The sequence below is a fragment of the Pteronotus mesoamericanus genome, unplaced genomic scaffold, assembly GCF_021234165.1.
Source record: "Pteronotus mesoamericanus isolate MK-2021 breed Mesoamerican mustached bat unplaced genomic scaffold, CSHL_Meso_final scaffold_45, whole genome shotgun sequence".
NCBI lineage: Eukaryota > Metazoa > Chordata > Mammalia > Chiroptera > Mormoopidae > Pteronotus > Pteronotus mesoamericanus.
The window spans coordinates 484988-506505 of NW_026555317.1; positions in this window are offsets into that span (position 1 = coordinate 484988).

Below are 21518 nucleotides of genomic sequence, written 5' to 3' on the forward strand. Positions count from 1 at the left end.
AGAATAAAAAAAGGAGAGAAATGGCAAGTGTGAACGTAGGTGACCAGTGAAGAAGCTATTGCCCTAATCTGGGTGAGAAGTGATTGGACCACTGATGTACGTGGTAGTTACTAAAGTTGTTAAGGAAAGGGTCATATGCAGTATACAAATTTTTAAATGAAATAGTCATATAACTGAAATGAACTATGAACTCTCCAAATTACTATAATAAAAGATACACACAAAGATGCAGACTTCTACCCACTTGTAGAAAAGTGCCATCCTATTTATTAAAACATGAGAAATAAAACTAGTATTTTGAAAGAAGATGTAATTTGATAGAATTAGAATAAACCTATTTATCAGTTGATATAAACAGAAAACATCTAATTATGAAAAGAAATAGTCACAAATTCTGACAAAGAATCCTATACTGAGTTTACTATGAAATGAACATCTAAAATGAAAATGACACAGAACGGTTGCTCAAGTACATCAAGTTTACAGAAACGCATAGGAGGTGGATGTTAACAAAAGTAAAAAGGAATCTATGATATCAATGCCAAGCATTTGGAAGTCAAAGTAAATGTATTCAATAAGGGAATAAAATAAGCTTTAAATTATAGAAAGTAAATACATAAGGAGGTTTAACCGTAATGTATTTTTATATATAAATAACACTCAAGAAGAAAGAAAGGAAGAAAGAGAATGAGGGAAGAAGGGGAAAAAAAGAAGAAAGTGAAAGAAAGAGAAAAGAAAGCATAACATTAAAAAATAAAATACGCAAAGTACAAAAAAATAAACCCAGGATGAGCAAAAAGAACTGTCATAAAATGTAACAGAAATAAAGAAATTAAACTCATTTTTTTTATATTCTCTACAATTCGTTCAATTCCAAAAATGCTCAATTTTTAATTGCTCAATTAGTTATTCAAAATAGGAATAATACAATTTCTCTGAATTACTATAGATACTGATAACAAAGAGAAGAAAATAAACTTCTGAAAATTAATATTTCTATGATAACTTGAGTAAAAGAAAAAATAAAAAAGAAGATTGCAAAATATCTAGAAAATAATAATAGTGAGAACTCATTTCAAAACTAATAATCTATGACTAAAATAATGCTGAAAAAATTAAATACACATATGAGCACACAATGAACATTTCAACAAGTATTTTAACGATTCTCAAACTTTAAAATCAACTATAGTGAAAAGAAAAAAAAATAGGGCAGATTTTTTTTGAAAGCTCCTAAATTGGTAGCTAACTTTATTTTCTTTAATTGTTATTCTGTATTAAGTCTGTGGGGCTTTGGTTTGAGATGATCTAAGTCTTACACTTTCTATTTTCCCACTGTTGCCCTCAGTTGGAGGTGTCCTACATTTTCTTCTCTTTTCCTCTTTTTTTCTTACAGATGTCAGAAGGGTGGGTTTTTTTGTAGCTTTCAGGGTACTTAGATTACGTGCCGTGAACCACAGAATCCTAAAGCCTTGCGAATGCCAGTAAGATGACAAAAATTGGTTAAAAGGCTGGTTTTCTTCTGAAGTTCACAAGATAATAAAAGATAGAAAATAGGAGCTTTTACAAAAATAAAATGTAAGCCCAAATTTGATGAATCATTAATTAGAATACAGATATTTGAAGTTACAGTTTCAGGTTACAGTGTCCTAATGTGTAAAAGAATTTAATAAACTCAGCTGGAAAAGAAATTTTCAATTCTCTTTTCTCTGAATTAAGCTAGTTATAAGAGCTACATTGATGAGTAATGGGCATCCTTTTCACTTTCTTTGCCAGAATTACTTTTCGGTTATCGCTGTGTCTCAAGATCTTGAAATACGTTTGTATGAGGCAGACTACCGGCCTCTGTGTGTGAGGAAAAGTTAAGAATGTATGTATTTTCCTATGTAGCATGTGAAACATTATCAATTAAGGATTTCTTTGCTAATTAAAAATTTTTGATGTGTGCTAATAAACATTAAGATATACATCTATGGTCTTTTGGGTTATAAAGGAATAAGACAAGACAACAGTAATGATAGTAATGATAAACCTCTCACATTGTCCCACTTCTGATAAGATCAACTTGAAACATGTTTTTAATATTGGAGCCACAATATCATTGAGCAAATGACTCTCTTGGTATCAAGCATTAACCCGGGCATTGACTGACTCAGAATCTATGAACAATGTCAAGCAAGAGATCAATAGCATCTCCCACATATCTGTAACCAATTGAGGTTTCTGTTGTTTCATGCTATTATGGACTCCCACCCACTGTGAGAGGACTACAGATAGAAGAAGTTGCTTTTTTTGTCCCATTTTAAAAGTGTTATTTTATGGGTATTTATGTCCAATCATATTACATGTTGTTTTGAAGGTGGAGATCTATACATAACAATGATATCAATACATAATTCTGGCTATGCTTTGATACTATTGACAAAAAACAGAGGAATAAGGAAAAAAATTTAGTGCGTGCCTCCAAACAGGCCAATATAGATTCTTCCCACTAAAAATGTCATTAAATGTTAAATCACTCTTTGTTTCTGAGCATTCCTTAACAGCAGATGCTATAAAGGGCCATAAGAAATAAAGACAAATATTTAAAATATTTGCTGAAGAGATTTTTTGTATAAATCAATATATGATTTAAATATATATATATAAAAATTTTTAATCTGTACATTTATATCTGGGATTTTTGTTGAGACTTGAAAAATCTAATTAATCAAAAGTATGTAAATATTCTAAATATATAAACAAAGAGAAGTTTCTTTATCTGAAAGAAAAATACTTTCTATTTAAAATCCTTCTAAGAGTAAGAAAAAGACTAACATCTAAATAGTAATCTAGTCATAATATATACACAAATATTTTTATATATTTCTTAATTTTTGTAACCCAGTTTTAAATATAATATTGAAAATTGCAAAATTATGCATCACGAAAGCCTGGATAACTGAGTATGGGGCATGGTTAAATGAGTATCTATGTGTGTGATGTTATGGAGCTAATACACAAATGATGTAGTTCTCTCATCTCTCACTCTTGCTCTTCAATGTTCATTCAAATGTCATGTTCATTTATTTCATTAATTTTCTCTTTTTGTTTACTGTCCTATTATTATTTTAATTAAAAATAATCTTTAAAATCAACTATATTAATCTCATTGCAAAATCTTTCAATTTCTATATTTATGGTTTTCATACCTTATATGTTAAATAAAAATACTATAACATTTACATTCAGTGTATTATTTTGTATTTGTAGATATTCAATGTTTCTGTTTACCTTACTGTTACTTAACTTATGTTTACAAATGAAGGTTACCTTCATATGGACCATCGAGTATCAAAATAATTTTATAAATTGTTTTGTTAAAATGGATAAAGTATCTTTTAAGAAAAATATAAATACATATTAAAGCAAATACATAAAATGTTAAAATATTGACAAATATTTGCTTTTCTCACAGCATTGCTTTTATTTGTACTGCATATTCACCAGAATCCAATAAGAGTGTTTAAAGGTTGTTTCTTTGTTGCAGTTAACAGGTAAAGATGTAAGATGTATTTTATATATAAATTCAAATGTCAATTTTTATAATCATGACAGAGATAGTAGTCACCTTTTTATCTTTTTCTGACTGAAGTTTTCAATTTATTCCTATTTCTAGTCAATGTTTATGACTTTATATGAGTAGAAATAATCTTTTTTTCAGAGCCTAGACAAATTTTACTATGATAACTTTCTGGGGATAAGAATTCTGAACCTCATTTTTTAGATGGGGATTATTTCAACTGCATAGAGATCAGCACAGCTGAATTGTATTAAGTATATTCTGAGAAAGCAGCCATTTTTGAACATTTGCAGCTGTTTTGGAAGCTTTCATTTTCAAAGAGCATGTATTTTTTTATAGTTTCATTTTATCTATTAATTTTCTAAACTTTTATTAGGAATATTTAACAGATTTTTTAGGTAGAAATTCATTTTTTGTGAATTTGTTTTCTATGTTTTTCAAGATTCAAATCTTGGGTGTTGCATTTATAATTGATTAAGAGAAAATGGACACATACATAGACATAATGATCAATTGCCATGGAGATAAATATATCACCATAGCAACTTGGATCATGTGTATGTGTGTGGAAAATGCTGAGGGGTGAGGAAGAAATTGTGTGTATGTGTATGTATTTTGAATTTCTATAGGCTAAAGAAGAGTGATTTATCTTCTACTAATTAGTGACTCTCTTAACAATTCCTTGAAGAAATAGTCACCTTGTCAATTCTGGTGTTTGCTCTGTATCTAACATATTTATTCTATGTATATAGTAAATTAGTTCCTCTCTTGCTGCTTCACCTATAATATCCTTATATTTCTGAGTTTATAAATAGCATTTCAATTACTTGAACAATGGGCCAGCTTAATTAATAATAAAAAAAGTGCTGGGCATTCAGAACACAGAAGGACACAGAGGAGATGGTAAAAAATAGGCAATTGGGATAATGAGAGTCAAAGACAGTGATATAGATAGATATGAACTTAAAAAAATCAGACTTCTTTATTATACTCAATTTTATATTTTATTGGTCAAAGAATTGGAGTTATATTAGGAAATACAAAAATAACATATTTTATTATTGTTCACAATATGCCCTCTTTCCATTTAAGAGGATTGATTATACATTCGTACCCACTGCCATGTGACTTCGTTGTAGAGAAGTATCCATTCCACCACTTCAACTTTGGGCTGGGTCTTATAAAAAGCCTTCTTTGACCAACAGCCTGTGAGTTTGTGCACATTTTGTGTGAGCAGGAGCTTTAAGAGACATTATAAATCTCTGCAAACTTTTTTGTTTTTTTCTTCTTCACATAAAATGACGTGTCTCAAATAGAGGCTGTTCCTCAGCCCCAGTCCTAGGAAGAGAGGAGATGCCAATCAGAGCGGCTACAACTGACACTTAGTTGCCATTATGTAATGCTGCTGTGAACCACTGAAGTTTTTCTAAACTTTGTCAATCTGACAAGTATACCAACTACAATGCACCTATTTTGGGTTGTTTTTCTTTCATCACTCATTCTTTTTTTTATTTTCATTTTTATTTTTTTAAAGTAGTAGCAAATACACAAAATGAGATCTATTCCCTTAACAAATTTTAGGTGCACAAAATAGCTTAGTTAACCACAGATGTGTTATACGGCAGATCTCTCAGACTTATTCATCTTGCATAACTGAAATTTTATACCCATTGAACAGTAACTCCTTGTTTTCCCCACCCCCAGGCCCTGGAAATCACCATTCTGCTTTGTGTTTCTGTGAGTTCAGCTTTTTTAGATGTCGCATATAAATGTAACCATGCAGTATTTGTCCTTCTGTGACTGGCTAATTTTGCTTAGCATAATACCCTTAAGGTCATCCATGCTGTGGCATATGACAGGAAATCCTTCTTATCTGAAGGTTGAATAATTGCAGGAGTAAAATATATTTCTTTATCCATTCATTCATCAGAGGACATTTAGGTTGTTTCTGTATCTTGGCTATTGTGATAATGCTGCACTGATCCAGGGAATGAATATATATATATATTCTGGTCTGTCCAAAGGGTATCCAGCCATGTAATATGAAAAAGAAAGACATTTACTAAAGAATATACAAGATACAACAAACACTGTGCACAGGATAATGATGCTTCAGTCCCTTTCAAAGTAAGCACTTTGGGACATCACACAGTTCTCCCAATTGCCATCAGCTGCCCCATCGTATTTTCCAGAACATCACTGATGGTCTGAATTCTCTTCCCTTTCAAAGGTGATTTTAGTTTTGGGAAAAGCCAGAAGTATCAGGGTGCCAAATCTGAGCTGTAGGGGGGCTGAATCACCTGGGTGATTGGATATTTTGCCAACAACTTTGCAGGAAATGTGATGCATGAGGAGACAGACACATTGTCGTGAGGAAGCTGACAATGGTCAGTTGCCCAGAACTATGGTCTTCTGAATCATCTGAATAATTTCTGTGGAGGAACATTCAAGCTCAATGACAAATTTGATGCAGATTCATTGCTCTATTCCCTCAGTCATTTGAATGCCATGGCCACACAGTACGCATGCTTATTCAATGGCCTACTGCCCACACTGACTAGTATAGTGAAGTCATTATTCACACATGTGCATTCCCGTCCACTCTCCTTGGATGTCAGGTTACATCAATGTTGTGCCAACCATTCTTATTATATTAACAGTGGGGAGACTTATATTGATGTCGCAGAAACCATTCTTGTTATATTAAAAATGGCTGGACTTTTTCTGGACAGACTATATATATATATATAATCTTTGAGATGCTGATTTAAATTATTTTGAATATGTACAAAAAGTGAGATTGTTGGGACATATTGATATCATATTTTTAATTTTTTTTGGTGGGAGGAATATCTCATTTTTTATATACTTTCAGTAGAGCTGACTCTATCCCAGATCTTTGGCTTATGCTGGATCAACCAGAGTAAGTTTTTTTTCATGTAGTTCATGGCAACTAAGGGTCCCACCCAGAAATGCTGGAAGAAAGACGTCAGGTCTCTCTACCCCCATCTGGGGACCTGAGCTTGGCAGAACTCAGTTTGGCCCTGATGTAACAACATACATTAATGAAGAAAGTCTACCTGAGAAGGCCTCGTGGTTTCGTCAATATCACAAGCCATTAACCTTCAGTTAGGTGAAATAGATTTTTCCTATTTTTTAAATCTCCTTATTGAATGTGTTGAGTATTTTGCTATAGAAAATCATCTCTCACCCCTCAAATCCTCCCTCCCTCTATGCCAGAGATATCCAAACTTTTGGCATCTTTGGACCATGCTGGAAGAAGAGTTGTCTTGAACCACACATTAAATATACAAACACTAATGACAACTGATGAGCAAAAAAAGGTTTTAAGTAAATTTATGATTTTGTGTTGGGCTGCATTCATAGCCATCCTGGGCCACATGTGGACTGTGGGCCGCAGGTTGGATACCTGTAATAGGCAACCACTAATCATTTTTTTCTTACAGATTTGCCTCTTCTGGATATTTTATATGAATGAAACTCTACCATATGTGGTCCTTTGTTATGAGTTTCTTTGACAAGTCAACTATTTTCAAGGTACATCCATGTTATAGCATGTGTTGGTACTTTATTTTCTTTGTTGTTGGATAATATTTCAGTTCATGGATATTTCATTGTTTCTTTCAATCAAATTTCATTTATCCATTCAACAGTTGGTGGACATTTAGATTTTTCCCATTTTTGAAATTATACGCTATGAACAATTGTGTGTAAGATTTTGTATGGATATATGTTTTCATTTCTTTCGGGCATACACCTAAGGATGAAATTGCTGAGTCATATGGTAACTCTATGTTTATCTTTTTGAAGAACTGACATGTATTTGTTCCACAGCAACTATACCACTTTACATTCCCACCATCAGTGTATGTAGGTTCTGATTTCTCTATATTCATGTCAAAACTATTTACTACTTGTTTATTTTCATTACAGCCATCCTAGTGGGTGTAGAGTGCTATATCATTGTGGTTTTGATCTGCATATTTTGGGTACCTAATGATGTTGAACATCCTTTCAAGTGCTTATTAGCCATTTGCATATCTTCTTTGGAGAACTGTGTGTTCAGATACTTAGCCCATTATTTAACCTTGTTGTCTTTTTATTATGTATTTATAATACTCACATATTTTCTGCATACATGGTAGTACAAAATATAGTCCCTGATAAGATATAAGGTTTGTAAATTTTTTACCCATACATGCTTTTATAATTACCTTTACTGGTGCTCATTGTATTTGCATATATTTTAATTTGCTTTCAGCATGAAGAATTACTGAGTATTTCTTGTGTCGTAGGTTTGCTAATATTAAATTCCTTCAGTTTTCTTTACCTGGGAGTTTATTTATTTTTTGGGGGCTTTCATATTTGAAAGATAATTTTATCTATGACCTCCAATGTCTCTGATGACAATACAGCAGTTGATCATATCTTGGTTCCCTCCAATGTGAGGATTGTTTACCACTTGTTTCATACAACATATTCTCTTTTCCTTTGTTTTTCAACTTTGTGCTATAATGTGTACAGATGTGGATCTTTTGTCTTTATCCTAAATTGAGCTTATTGACCTTCTTGTATATGTAGATTAATTTTTTTCATTGTTAGGAAAGTTTTTAACTATTAGTTATTGGATTTTTTTTCTATTTATTTCTCTGCTCTCTACCTCATACATTTTTTTAAAGGTTTTTATTTATTTTTTAGAAAGAGGGGAAGAGAGGGAGAAAAAGAGGGCGAGAAACATTGATGTGTGAAAGAAACATCAATTGGTTGCCTCACACTCCCCAAGCTGGGCCCTGGTCTGCAACCCAGGCATGTGCCTTGAGTGGGAATTGAAGCAGTGACTTCTTGGTTTGGTTCTCAGCCCACTGAGCCATACCAGCCAGGGCTGTACCTCAAGCTTTCATATGTTCATGTTGATGTGTCCTTCATAGTGACATGAAAATATTTGGTTGGTAGCTTAGACGAGAGAGAGACCAGCCTTTCTCATCACACCCACTAAGGTAATCTGATCTTAAGCATCGGTAAAGCTGAGCTGGGGAAACAGGAGGGAGTAAGTAGGTTTTGATTCAAGTTTTTCAGATTTAGGTATTTTTACAGTTTTTATTTTTCATTTGCTGTGTGCCCTATGGACAATTTCCAGAGACTCTAACTGATTGCTTTTACAGTTTTTCCCAGATTTGGTTTGCTGGGGGATGGTTCAATGGAGGTCTTCATACTATCATCCTAGAACGTTGTTTTACACTTAACTCTTAGAATAATGAGTTTACGCTTAGTGATGAATCATTTGCATTGCTGAATCAGGATTGCTGAATCACACGCTGATGAACAAAAACTTTATTTATACCCTAAGTAAGGATTCATGAGCCACTACCGAATGCCTGGTAATCTATTATTTTAAGGGGTATGGTAAACCAAAATATTAGCCTCCATGTAGTTTACATTCTAGTTAATTTTTGTGATATATATTATTCTGTTTTGCATTATCATAAAATACTTTCATCATGTTGCCACTGTTTATTCATTATCAGCATAATGAAATTAAAATTACTGTTCATCTTAAGGCCGTTCACACACAACGCCCAAGCTGCTTTTGCAGGCAAACTTAACCATGTCCCTTATATGAAGTCTTCAGAAAAATCTTTAAAAAAAATCAAATCCACTTTTTTCTTAATCATAGCCAACGTAATTTCATCTGACCATTTCATATATGCCATTTCTGTAGGAACATACTCATTCACATTTATCTTAATTCAGTCCTCATCTTACAAAAGGTATCTTACCAACAAATTCTTTACAATCTATAGCCTGCTCTAAAGAGATCATCTCTGTCTTGCATATTCTCCAAGAACTCTTTACAGAATCATTCCTTTGATACTTTTCTGAAATTTTCTCATATTGTTAGTTAATTTATTTCATACCCACATCACTAAATGAATTTAAGTGTATTAGAGATAACATTAATTCTTATTATCTTTCCTCTTCCAATGGGAAAAAAAAATGTTTTCAATGTAAAATATACAAAAAAATAAAGTATAAATTGATGTTTTTATACTCTATGTATACTTTGATGTATTTATACAAAAATAAATTGAAAATAAACTTTCAAAGGTTTAGTTTTTAAATTAAACAATTAAATTTTATTTTATTTCATGTATTTTTACTTGTTATTTTATAATAGGTAACTTAGCATTTCATTGTTTAATATTTAATTCAGAGAAAAATTAAATTCACAAATTATTTATTTCTTTTCTCTGCAGTATTGATTTGTATGATAATTTTATAGTTTTGTTGACTAATTTCCAAGTTGTCACTTGTATATGAAATTGTTTCAATCTTGATATTTACTCAAATATTTACATGTTTTTTCTTACCTTTTACTCAGAAAAAAAGGGGGGAAATGCATTGCCAAAACCTCCATGATTTATAGTTTTGCATCGGTTACAAGCAAAGCAACAATACTGTCTATTCTAAAATTTGGACATTAAACATTAGAAATAATTTTGATTTGAATCAAAAAGCAATAAATCATTCTGAAGGTATATTTTTGGAAAGTACTATATTAGAATTTGGTAACTGAAGCATTTAATACAATAAAATATATACTGTATATAAAAACTCAAGATAGATGTTCAACATATTTATAATGCCTTCTCACTTTCCCCCTTTCTTAAAATAATCTGATATTAATATTTGGATTGACATGTATAAAGTAAGTTTTATTTTAAGTAACTTTTTCCTAAATGAAATCTTTGCTATTCAATCTATTTTATGTATGTTTTTCTTATATCAAATGACATTTTGAAATATCAATAAGATGCAGGCTTCAGGCAAATTTAATTTTAATCTATACTTCAATCAGAAAAACATTTTTAGCACACTATGCTATTATTGTTCTTTTTTAAATTTTATATATACACATACACACACTGGAAACATATCTGTATACTGTATAAAAAGTAAAAGGTTAACTTTTGTTATTTAAATACAATGTGTCATATATAAATTAATACCTAAATAAGCACAACTTAAAATAATGATAATACCTAAATACCCAAAATAATGATAACAAAATAAACAAAGACATCCATTTCTTTAAAAGCTGCACCTATGGTGATTATCAGAGGGAAAGAAGGTGGGTGGGGAGGTAGGAGAGGGTATAAGGAACAAAACGGTGATGAGAGGAAACTTGACCTGGGCGGCGAACACAGTACAACATATGGATAAAGTATTATAGAATTGTACACCTGAAACTTACATAATTTTACTAACCAATGTCACCCCAATAAATTCATTAAAAAATAAATAAAGTATAGCTTTTTCAAAAACCAAGTGATCACACACACAAGTGCATTCACACACACTCACACACACGCAAATATAAAAGCATTTATATCAGAATTACAACATCAAAGGGTTCAGCAACTTTGTCAGAGTTATAGAAGAGCAGCATCTCCAGACCCAATCACAGCACGTTTCATGAGCCTGTAGCAATATCAATCTGGGAGATTGTTAGAAATATGAAATTTTGGTCCTCGTCCGTAATATCTTGAATCAGAATCGGTGGGGGTGGGGCCAAAAATGTCTATTTTTTAACAAGCTATGTAGCAGAGGTGTCCAATCTTTTGACTTCTCTGGGCCACACTGGAAAAAGAGTTGCCTGGGCCATACATTAAATATACAAACACTAATGAAAACTAATGAGCAAAACAAAGGTTTTAAGTAAATTTATGATTTTGTGTTGTGCCTCATTCATAGCCATCCTGGGTCATGGGTTGGACACCCTCGATGATTCTTATACACACTAAAATTTGAGATCCTTTAGTATGAAACTTGGCTGATTTTCCCTATATATACTCTCAAATAGCCTAAGAAAATAATCTATAAACCTTCTTTGTGGTCTCTGGCATATAAAACGTTTTTTGTCCTGTGAAACAAGATGAGGACACCACAGGCCAAGGAAGACTAGAAATAATTCATATGGTATTATTTTTTCATTGATCTTTCTAAATAGGGAGAAAAGTGCTGCTTAAATAACATTATATGCAAAAGTCCAATGCATATTTGTATTATTAAGCATAAAAATTATATATTTTAAATGCTTGTCATTTAATGAGAAATATCCTGAATCCACTTAAGCCAAAGTTTGGTTTGAAAATTAAGTACGATTCTCAGATGAACTGATGTGCTTACCCATCTTTCATTAGTCCATTAATTCAGGGATTAATTGTGCTTTTAACTTCTCTGTTAAGTAGTGATTGTTTAATGTTTCGCTGCATACGAAATTTAATCCAATTTGCAGCATTTGCTTGTATAACACCAGTCTTCTTGTTCATGAATTTCCCTTCAGCTATGGTCATATCTTCAGTGTGATACATATAACTTTTATGTCTTCATGTAAGATCCGAAAATCTTTAACAGCAGGTAACTGAGAATTTGCTGTAAATCACTGCAGGTCAAACAGAGGCTTCAATTTAGTGAGGCTAGGATACCAGTAATTTGGGAGGCTAATTATGATTTCTTAAAGGCTCTCTCAAGGTAGATACACAGAAAAGGAAGTACTGCATTTGAAATCATTAAAGACAGTAACTTAGTATAGCACGAACACTTCCCTCTTTTTTTAAATAACCTGCTTAATTTATTTTGTAGTTCCCTGAATAGTTTAGGTCAATTTTTTCCTTCATGCTATTATTTTCTTTTAATGGATTTAAAACATAGTAATCTAAAAAATGTGTTTAGATATATTACTCTCTAATATGGAAGCCTTTAACATTCTATCTTCTAAAAATATGTGCTGGGTCCTCTTTCTAATACTCTCAATGTGTGATCACCCAACACCTCCAGCACAGCAGTCCACTGACCTGTATTTTATTCAAGTTGACCCAGTTCACAAATCATTATCATTAAGTTTTATTATGCTGAGATGTTACAGTCATTGCAATTTTGATGAGTGATGGTCTATATAAAGTCCTTCACAATTTAATGCTTGCAGAACCAAATGTTTTTTTGTATACTTCCAGATATCAAAGCCATATTCCATAGGGAAAAAATCAAGTTCTACAGAGTCCCCTTTATAGACTCTGAATGTTTCTATAGTAATAAAATATTTGATCCCATTCTGTAAAAATCTCCACTCTGATTTAAATACATTATTTATATATGTGTATATATATATATATATTTCTCTCAAATAAAATCAGAAGTTATGTTTTAATTTTTATTTCCTGTTGTCTAACTGTAGAGGTTGAAATTAAAAAAAAAAATGAATTGGTAGTATGTCTCCTTATGTTTTTTTCTTTTAATGAAGTGTAGCTATAGTTTTTCTTCCCTTTAATAAAATTCAGAATAAGGCTATACTTTAAGTATGTAGAGTTTACAGACTATACATTTTCATGCAAAATATGTCTTGAATTAAAAAATACATTTTAACTAGTGAACATGACTTAGTTTGATGTTGTGACTTATACCTGTTTCTCTATGGTACATTGGGTGAGTGAAAGGTAACTATACTTTCCCTCTTTATTTCTGTGCTATTATCATGGAAGAGAAAGGCTAATGAGAAAGTGTTTATGTGTTAAATTGATAACATTTGAAAGTAAGGCACATAAAAAATATCTGTATTCTGATAAGATTATCTAGCACATTGAGCATTATAATGAATCCATTGTGAAAGCCTGAACCTCATACCTATTCCTTCAGTTCTCTGAGAAGTCCAGTGTGTAAAACCCAACAGGTTCATATTAGGGTTCAGAGGGAGCCATTAACACAATACCTGGCACCAACCTTATCAATCAAAAAGGAGTATGTCCGTATCTGGGAAAGCATTACAAGCTGAGATTAAATATGTAGTAGGGAGGAATCATGCAGGAAGGGAGAAGATTACCTGATTAATACCACAGCTGTATTTTCCTTTTTGTGTACCTCAAAAAATAGGCCTTTTATGGTGTTTAGTGTGAGTATTTAATTTGACTGAGCAATGTAGATCACCTAGGAGAGTGGTCATCCAGCTTTCCATAAAAGTCCAGCTAATAAATAATTTAGGCTTGTCAGCCATGATTTAGGTATGCCAACTCTGTATTAGGGCATGAAAACAGCCCTAGACAGTACATAAATAAACTAACGTGGCTGTTCTCCTATATGTTAGTCAAAATGTCAGTGAGATTTTAATTTCATATAATTTTCTTGTGTCATGAAATATTATTCTTTTTTCTAAATAAAATTATTTATTTTTTTCAATTATTTAAGAATAAAAATACCGTTCTTAGCTCATGGAGCCTACAAAAACAGTACTTAAACTTAAATATGTAAAATCTTGGTTTTAGCCCAAAAAATATATTCTGACAGAAGCATAACATAATCTTTAAAAGCAATTTATGTTTTAGATTTTTTTAAAGGAATATGTATGTAATAGATACAACAGTTAAGATATTAGTATGTCACATAGAAGAATATTTATTCATGAAATTTTACTGATGCTGATTATGGAGGAAAAAATACAAGATAAAAATCCTAAGCCATAAAGTACTTTGCAATTTGTTGGTTGAAGATCAACAATACATATTAATATGAGACAAAATGTAGCACATTTCACAAAATATGTAAAAATATTTTTAAATATAAAGAAAACAAATTATGGATTTGTCACATTAGGCTATTTTTTACAGAGAAGATAGCATGCTATATTGATTTTTATATTTAATGAATATGTAGAAGTTCAAAATAAAAAGGCATTTTAGGGAAATGAAATAAAAGAAAAAAATCATTGAGGTAGTTAGAGTGTATTGACATTATGCATTGAATGAAATTGAGTGTCACTTGGAGTCTTACATGTGAGTTAAAGTCTAGGCAGTAGTCTTGACCAGCATGGCTCAGTTGGTTGTGGGTCATCCTGTAAAGCAAAAGGTTGTCAGTTCGATTCTCAGTCCAGGCTCATGCCTGGGTTGCAGACCTGGTCCCTCCTTTTGGTGTGTAGAAGAGGCAACTGACTGATGTTTCTCTCACACATCTATGTTTCTATCTCCTTATCTTCCTCTCTATCTAAAATAAGTAAATAAAATGTTTAGAAAAAACAAGGCAGTATATAATAACTGAAAATGAGGAGCTATTCACAATTGTGAATGAAAAATTAGATATAAAAATAGATATAGGTGAGTGCATGAAAAATAAATTGGAAGTAATGTGATATTTAAGAAGGAGACACCAATTAGAAAAATATTAATTCAGTCCTAGAAAGAGACAAATGTATATACAAGGGCAATGTCAGAGGAATTGGATGGATCACCTTAAAGAAACATTTTAGAGATATTGTTTATTCCATAGAGACATGAAGGGAAGAAAGTAGAGGCTAAATAGCTTTCAGTCTTAATGACAGGAGACATTAACATCATTAACATTAGTTGTTGTGTACTTTGCAGGTCAAATCCACTTTTGCATATGGAATTTCATTTAAACTTTAATTGATTCAACAGACTAAAATCAATATTAATATTTTCTTTTTGTAAGAAAATTTAAGTATAGTATGTTAAAATTTTGGATACATTTTACTATAAAGGAAGATTATAAAAAATAGCATATTTGAGTCTAGCTCCACTATCTTGTTTCACTAATTGAATGCTCCCTAACTGTATACATTTTGGATATATTGAGCATAGCAGATAACTTCCTGAAAGTTAAACATGTGGAAAATGTGAGATATAGATTTTACTGAATGTTATCACAGAGGAAGGAGCAGAAGTAGGAAGAATGAATGAAATTTACTCTGGGCAGAAAATCTAAAGTGATAGAAATACCAAAAAAAACTCAATTAAAAAAAATGTTTGTGATGTGAAGTGAAAATATAGGGTGATGAGTGCCAAGGAAATAGTCTGATAATCAGCTTTGGGGCATGGCATGATAAAATCTCTGAAGAACACTATGTGATCAAAGTAGCATTTATGTGATCAGATGAGATAGGTACAAGCCAAGGAGGGAAATAAGAAGAAACAACCACAAGCAAAAACAACTTGGAGCAATTTTCTGTATCTGCAGGGAACTAGAGAGGGCAGACACAGGCCAGTCAAACTTCTACGTCGCTATCAGCAGCAGGAGATGTTCTCAAAGGAAGCTATGTCTCAGGCAATGATAAGAGCACTGTTAATACTCTAAAGCTGTGCTGTATTAAATATAAGATATTATCTATTGAAAGATGGGACATAATTTTTATAAATCAGTAATATATTAAAACTACTGCTAATTAAATGTTAATGAAATATTTTTTCACTCAGAATTTTATTTTATACTTAATGAAAGGCATTTTTTGGACGTTGAATTATATATCTCTTTTGGTGCTTACATAAATAAAAATACAAGCAAGGTAAATTTAAGAAATCTTTACAATTATTTCTCATTTATAGTGTGATCTACTGAGTCTCTCTCTCTGAGAGACTCTCTGAGTGTCATCATTTGTGAAAATAGCATTCTCTATGCTATTAAGAAAGTTGGTGATAAACATTTTATTGAAAAAAAAAATTTCCTTTATTATCTCTAGGATTTTCTTCAAAACTGTTAACAGTTTAGGATATAGAATACAATGGATGTGACACACTCTCAAATGGCTCAGGAAAAAATAGGTGGATGATGGATACCAAAGTAGATAGATGATAAGACAGATAGATGTTAAATGAGAGATAGATGATTGATTTATAATAGAATTTAAAACAACAGTGGCATAAGATCACCAATAGGTAAATCTGGGTAAAGGATATTTGGAAGTTTTTTATACTATACTAGTACCGTTTGTATATGTTTGAAACTCTGTATTTGAATAATCGATTGAGCTTAGATTTAACAGGATTGTGGCAAGAGAGTTGATCTTGACTTTCATCATATTTTTTAAACAATGGAAATATGAAATTAGGAATGATAGTGAAAGAACACATGAATCACATCTTCAACAGAAATAATTACTAAAATATATCTATGAATCTTAAAATACGTGTGGTTGTTGCTAAGCCACTAACAACTACGGCACAGTCCTCAATCACCATTACGTAGACTAAGTGCAGCGGGGAAAGGAGGTATAGGGGAGAGAACTGATACTATGAGAAGTCAAGCCTGGATATCACCAGCCAATACTCAATTCCCAAGAGATAAAAGAATGGGGAAAGTGTTGGTATAGGGGTCTGAAAACAACTCGTAAAACTGGAGGGAAAATTCTTATGGCCTAAAAGGGTGAATGACTAAAAAAGGCACAGTTACCAACAGTCCACAGAGCATAAAAAGTGTCATATGACTCTAATTACTTGAGGATCTAGAAATATCTAAAAAGAAATACTTCTTTCTGGAAGTACAAAATCTCACACTGAAAAAATACTTCAGGAAGACTTATTTGTATTGATCAGGTCAATAAAACAGAATTTAAATAGTGAAGGACAAAAGAGAGGGGAACATGTTAAATATCATCAAGAAATAGATGCAAATACATATCACTCTTACTGAGTATACCTGAAATATATTAGATTAAAAATTAAAAATAAACTATCCAAATCTCTCAAAATTCATTATCTAGCACATTTTCAGAAATATATTAGATTTAGATAACATGGGATTTCTGTATTTCAAAAGTTTAAGGAAATGAAAGAATTAAAAAGTGTAATATAAGAGAGGATGCTATGACAAGAGTTAATGTAGATCTGTAAAAAAATGAAGAAGTAAAACTTATGGTAACTTAATTAAAAACTCATTGGTTAAAATAGCACATAAAGAAAAATTAGTGAAAGGATGAGAGCACAGAAGAATTTTGATAATGAATGCAGGAAAACAGAAATAAGAATATGAAAGAGAAGTCACATGGTGTCAAGACTAAAAGAGAAAGGTTTAAAATCAGTATAATAAGACTTTAAAAGAAGAGATGGGGTCAAGGAAATAATCAAAGAAATAATGACTGGAAATTTTGCAAAAGTGATAGAAGATGAGAATCTTCAGTTTTAAGTTACATTATTAACCACAGCTAGGACATATTCATGGCTAGACACAGTGACATGAAACAAACACTAGAGACAAGAAAGAAAGAAATACAACTTGTTTTCAAAGAAATAGCAAGTAGAGTGACAACTGAGTATTCATCTGTAGCTATGAGAGCAAGATACTGGAACAGTATATTCAAGGCAATGAGAAAAATAACTCTAAAACTAAAATTGTACAATTACCCAAATAATCAATTAAGAATGTGGTTTTAAAAAAAGAGTATTATTTTAAAAACCCATAATAAAACAAGCCTTAAACAGTTTAGTGTCAATAGATTCTTAATAAAGGAACAACGTTTTATCCAATTTAAGATTTAATTAATTATAATATTGTAATTTTCATCAGTATTTTAGGTTCATTATGAGAGGAAAAAGCTGTTTATTAGATTGTGACATTTAAAGAAATGTAAGATTAATTATAATTTAAATATTAAAGAATATGTAATTGTATAAATAAAATACACTATTTTAAGGAAAAGAAAATTTCCAAAGGAAGATTTGAGATGCAAAAAGAATTGTGCCTATTTTAAAAATAATGGCAGTTACCTAGCAGTATGTAGGTAGTATTATTCAACTTAGGTTTTACATATGTATGTAAATATATACATAAACAGATATATAGGGTGGAGCAAAAGTAGGTTTACAGTTGTTCAAATGAAAAATAATACAATAATTAATAAATAATACAAGAATAAACAGTGTATTGCACACTCACAACTATAAATATATTTTGCCCCCTTTACATTTAAAGAAGGCATATAAAATATATGTATAATGAGATGGAGAAATATATGAAAATATGAAATGTTACAAAAATATGTGTTTTTTCTAGATAACATTCAAAACATTGTTAAATATATGCATATATATTTTAGAATAATTTGAGAATTACAGAAATGTTGGGAACATAGTACAGATTTTTTCATATATCCCACATCCAGTTCTTTTTATTATCAGTATCTTACATCAGTATAGAGTATTTGCCATGAATAAGAGTACAAATAAAACCAATACCTATACACTATTTTTAACCCTACAAAATTTTACAAAATTTACAAAATTAACATTTTGTAAAATTTTACCTAATGTCCTTTTTTGTTATTCTTGTTATTGTTCCAGGATTCCATTCAGTGTCCTACATTGCATTTAGTCTTCATGTCTATTCATGCTCTTTTCAGACTTTCCTTGTTTGGATAACCTTCACAATTTTGAAGAACATTTGTCAGGTATTTTTGTAGAAGGTGCCCTGATTTAGGTTTGTCTGATTTCCTTTTTTCTTTTTGATACTTTTTTTCATGATTAGATTGAGGTTATATGTTTTTGAAAGGGAGAACACAGAGGTACCACAGAGGTAAAGTGCAATTCTTATCATATCATATCATATCCTGGATACATATTATCAACATGACTCTCCACTGTTGATATTGGCTTTGATTACCTATGTGGCTGAGGTACTATTTGCCAGATTTTTCTGTAACATTGTAAAATCACTCTCCTCTCTTCTTTCTATACTGTACTCTTTGGAAGAAAGTCACTGCGTGAAACCCAGACTCCTTAAGTGGGAGCGTTGTTCATCTTTTCCAGGGCAGGTTATCTTCAAAAATGATATAAATTTATTTGAATAAGAATTTTGTTTGTTTAAGAAATCATTTATTTTATCAGTATGATTTTTTTGTTATCATTTCAATTATAGTCAAATAGTACTTTAGTATTATTATATTTTGCTCAAGTTTTTCCAGCTTTGGGCATTGATAGGCTTTTCAGTTGACTCTTGTGGTTCTTTGACATACCCTCTTTCGTGCATGTTGTTTGTGGTGTTTTGCTTTTCTGTTTGTTTGTTTTAAACTTTCCTTTTTTCTGGCTACACAATGTGCTCCAGCCATATCTAGTATATTTCCTGTCTCCATATATAAAGTTTTTTTCCAAGGTATCTTAGCTCCCTGTATTTGGAAAATGGTAGTAGAAATTAAAGCCTGAGCAATGGCTGTACTTATTGCTTGGCAGAATCATTTTGTCATTTATTTACCCAACCAAACACTTTCTGCTTTTTTATTCCACTCCTGAATCTATTTGCTTAATTACTTCATAATTTAATTTATAGTAAGACTTTTTTTTTTCTTCCACCTTATGTATAGTGTTTATGATAAATAAATAAGGTATACTCCTATTGGTCATATTGAAATGTTTGTCCACATGTGCACATGGATTTTTTTCCCTTCTGTGGAAAGGTTTTAGAATGTGCATATGCTGAGTGCTACTCTGTAAGAATACAAAGTCTGGAGTACACATTATGTTTTGATTTGGAGATTCCTACAAATAGTGTGAATTTGGACTCAAACCTACAGGTAGTAAAGATGCAGATTTACCATTTTTCATAGCAGAGTTAGCCACCATCCTTTCTTACTTTTATCTCTGGTCTTACTTCTTACAACAGCTGAATTGGCTCCTCATACTTACTTCCTTGGCTTTAATTTCCCCTTTCATTATCTTACCTTTAAATTTTCCTTTGCTTGGTTTAAGAACAAATATACTAGTTTGCATATTTCTCCTACCACACCAGCACAGTATGAAATTTGTAACAAGGACATTTTGAAGTTACTTCAGCTTACTCTATTGTAAAAACTAGAAATCTCCATTCTAATAATTTACTAATTCTTATTGTAATTCAATAAATTAATATTACCATCAGTGAGAATGACAGAGAATTTAAAAAAAGGTCCATTTCAAATGATAAAATACAGAAAAATAAATTTCAAATTACTTTGGGATCAAAAATTCTAAAATCAGAATGAAGAATATGTATTTTTTTTTGGTTTTCTACTAAACTATCCAAGGTACCCAATTACTATTTATTGACTTATTTAGGATGTTTTGAGTTTTTTATTTATACAAAGAAAAATAGTGAAATATACTTCTCACATAACACAATTCCATTTTCAATTGTAAATAAGATTACAAAATTATTTTATTTTCAAACCCAAATAATTTCTAAAGTAAAAAGAAAAAACAAAAAGTATTAAAAGTTTAAATATATGTATATGTGCTATGTACACTTTATATATGTATATGCATATGTATATGGTTTTCATATTTCTTTATTTTTCTGATTAAAAATGTTTTATTATGTTTGTGGATCAATAAACTACTTATTTTTACCCAAAAATGTGCTTTAAGAGGCTGAGAAAATAACTTCTATTAGTATTGTCACCACACTTGCTACTTGGGAGAAATGATCCTGTTTACTCTCTTTTACCAAGTACCTTGAAAAGAGGTTGCTAGTGACACACTATCTGAAAAGTATCTGAAAATGTATACAAAGGTATTTCTGGTCATTTTTCCAAATTAACTGTGCATTAAAGTAAGGACTTAGTTCACTGCATATGTGTTTCACGTGCAAGCAAGTAAGACCAGAGAAGTGTGAGGCACCCCGTACAAGTTTACCAACCAAAGATGGCTGGCTTATCTCTGTATTTGGTAATAATAATGGTTGTTTAATGTGTAAAATCTAACACAACTATTAAACTACAGAGAATATTAAGAGGACAAGCATAAGTGGGTCAGTTTTAGGCAAATGGGAGAACAGAATCACATTGATTACAACTTAAAATTTCGGTTATTGTTTTTGTACTGTTACAAGCTGTTCTTTCCTTAATTAGACAGTAGCTCTCTTACCTACATAAGAACAGTTATATTTTATCAAAGAAGAAATGTATCCTATAAAATATATGTTGGCTTTTATATTTAACATTGTGGCTTAACTCTTATGTATGAATAAAATTGTTTTAAGTAATATTTCATTTTTATGAAAGGAGTATTCATGTGTAGTGAATATTTTTTTAATATTTCTTGCTTAAGCTGAAAATTTCAGGTTAGTAGGGTATTAAAATATACTTCCCTTTAGGAGAGGCTGGGGAAAGCAATGGGAGAAATTGAGACAA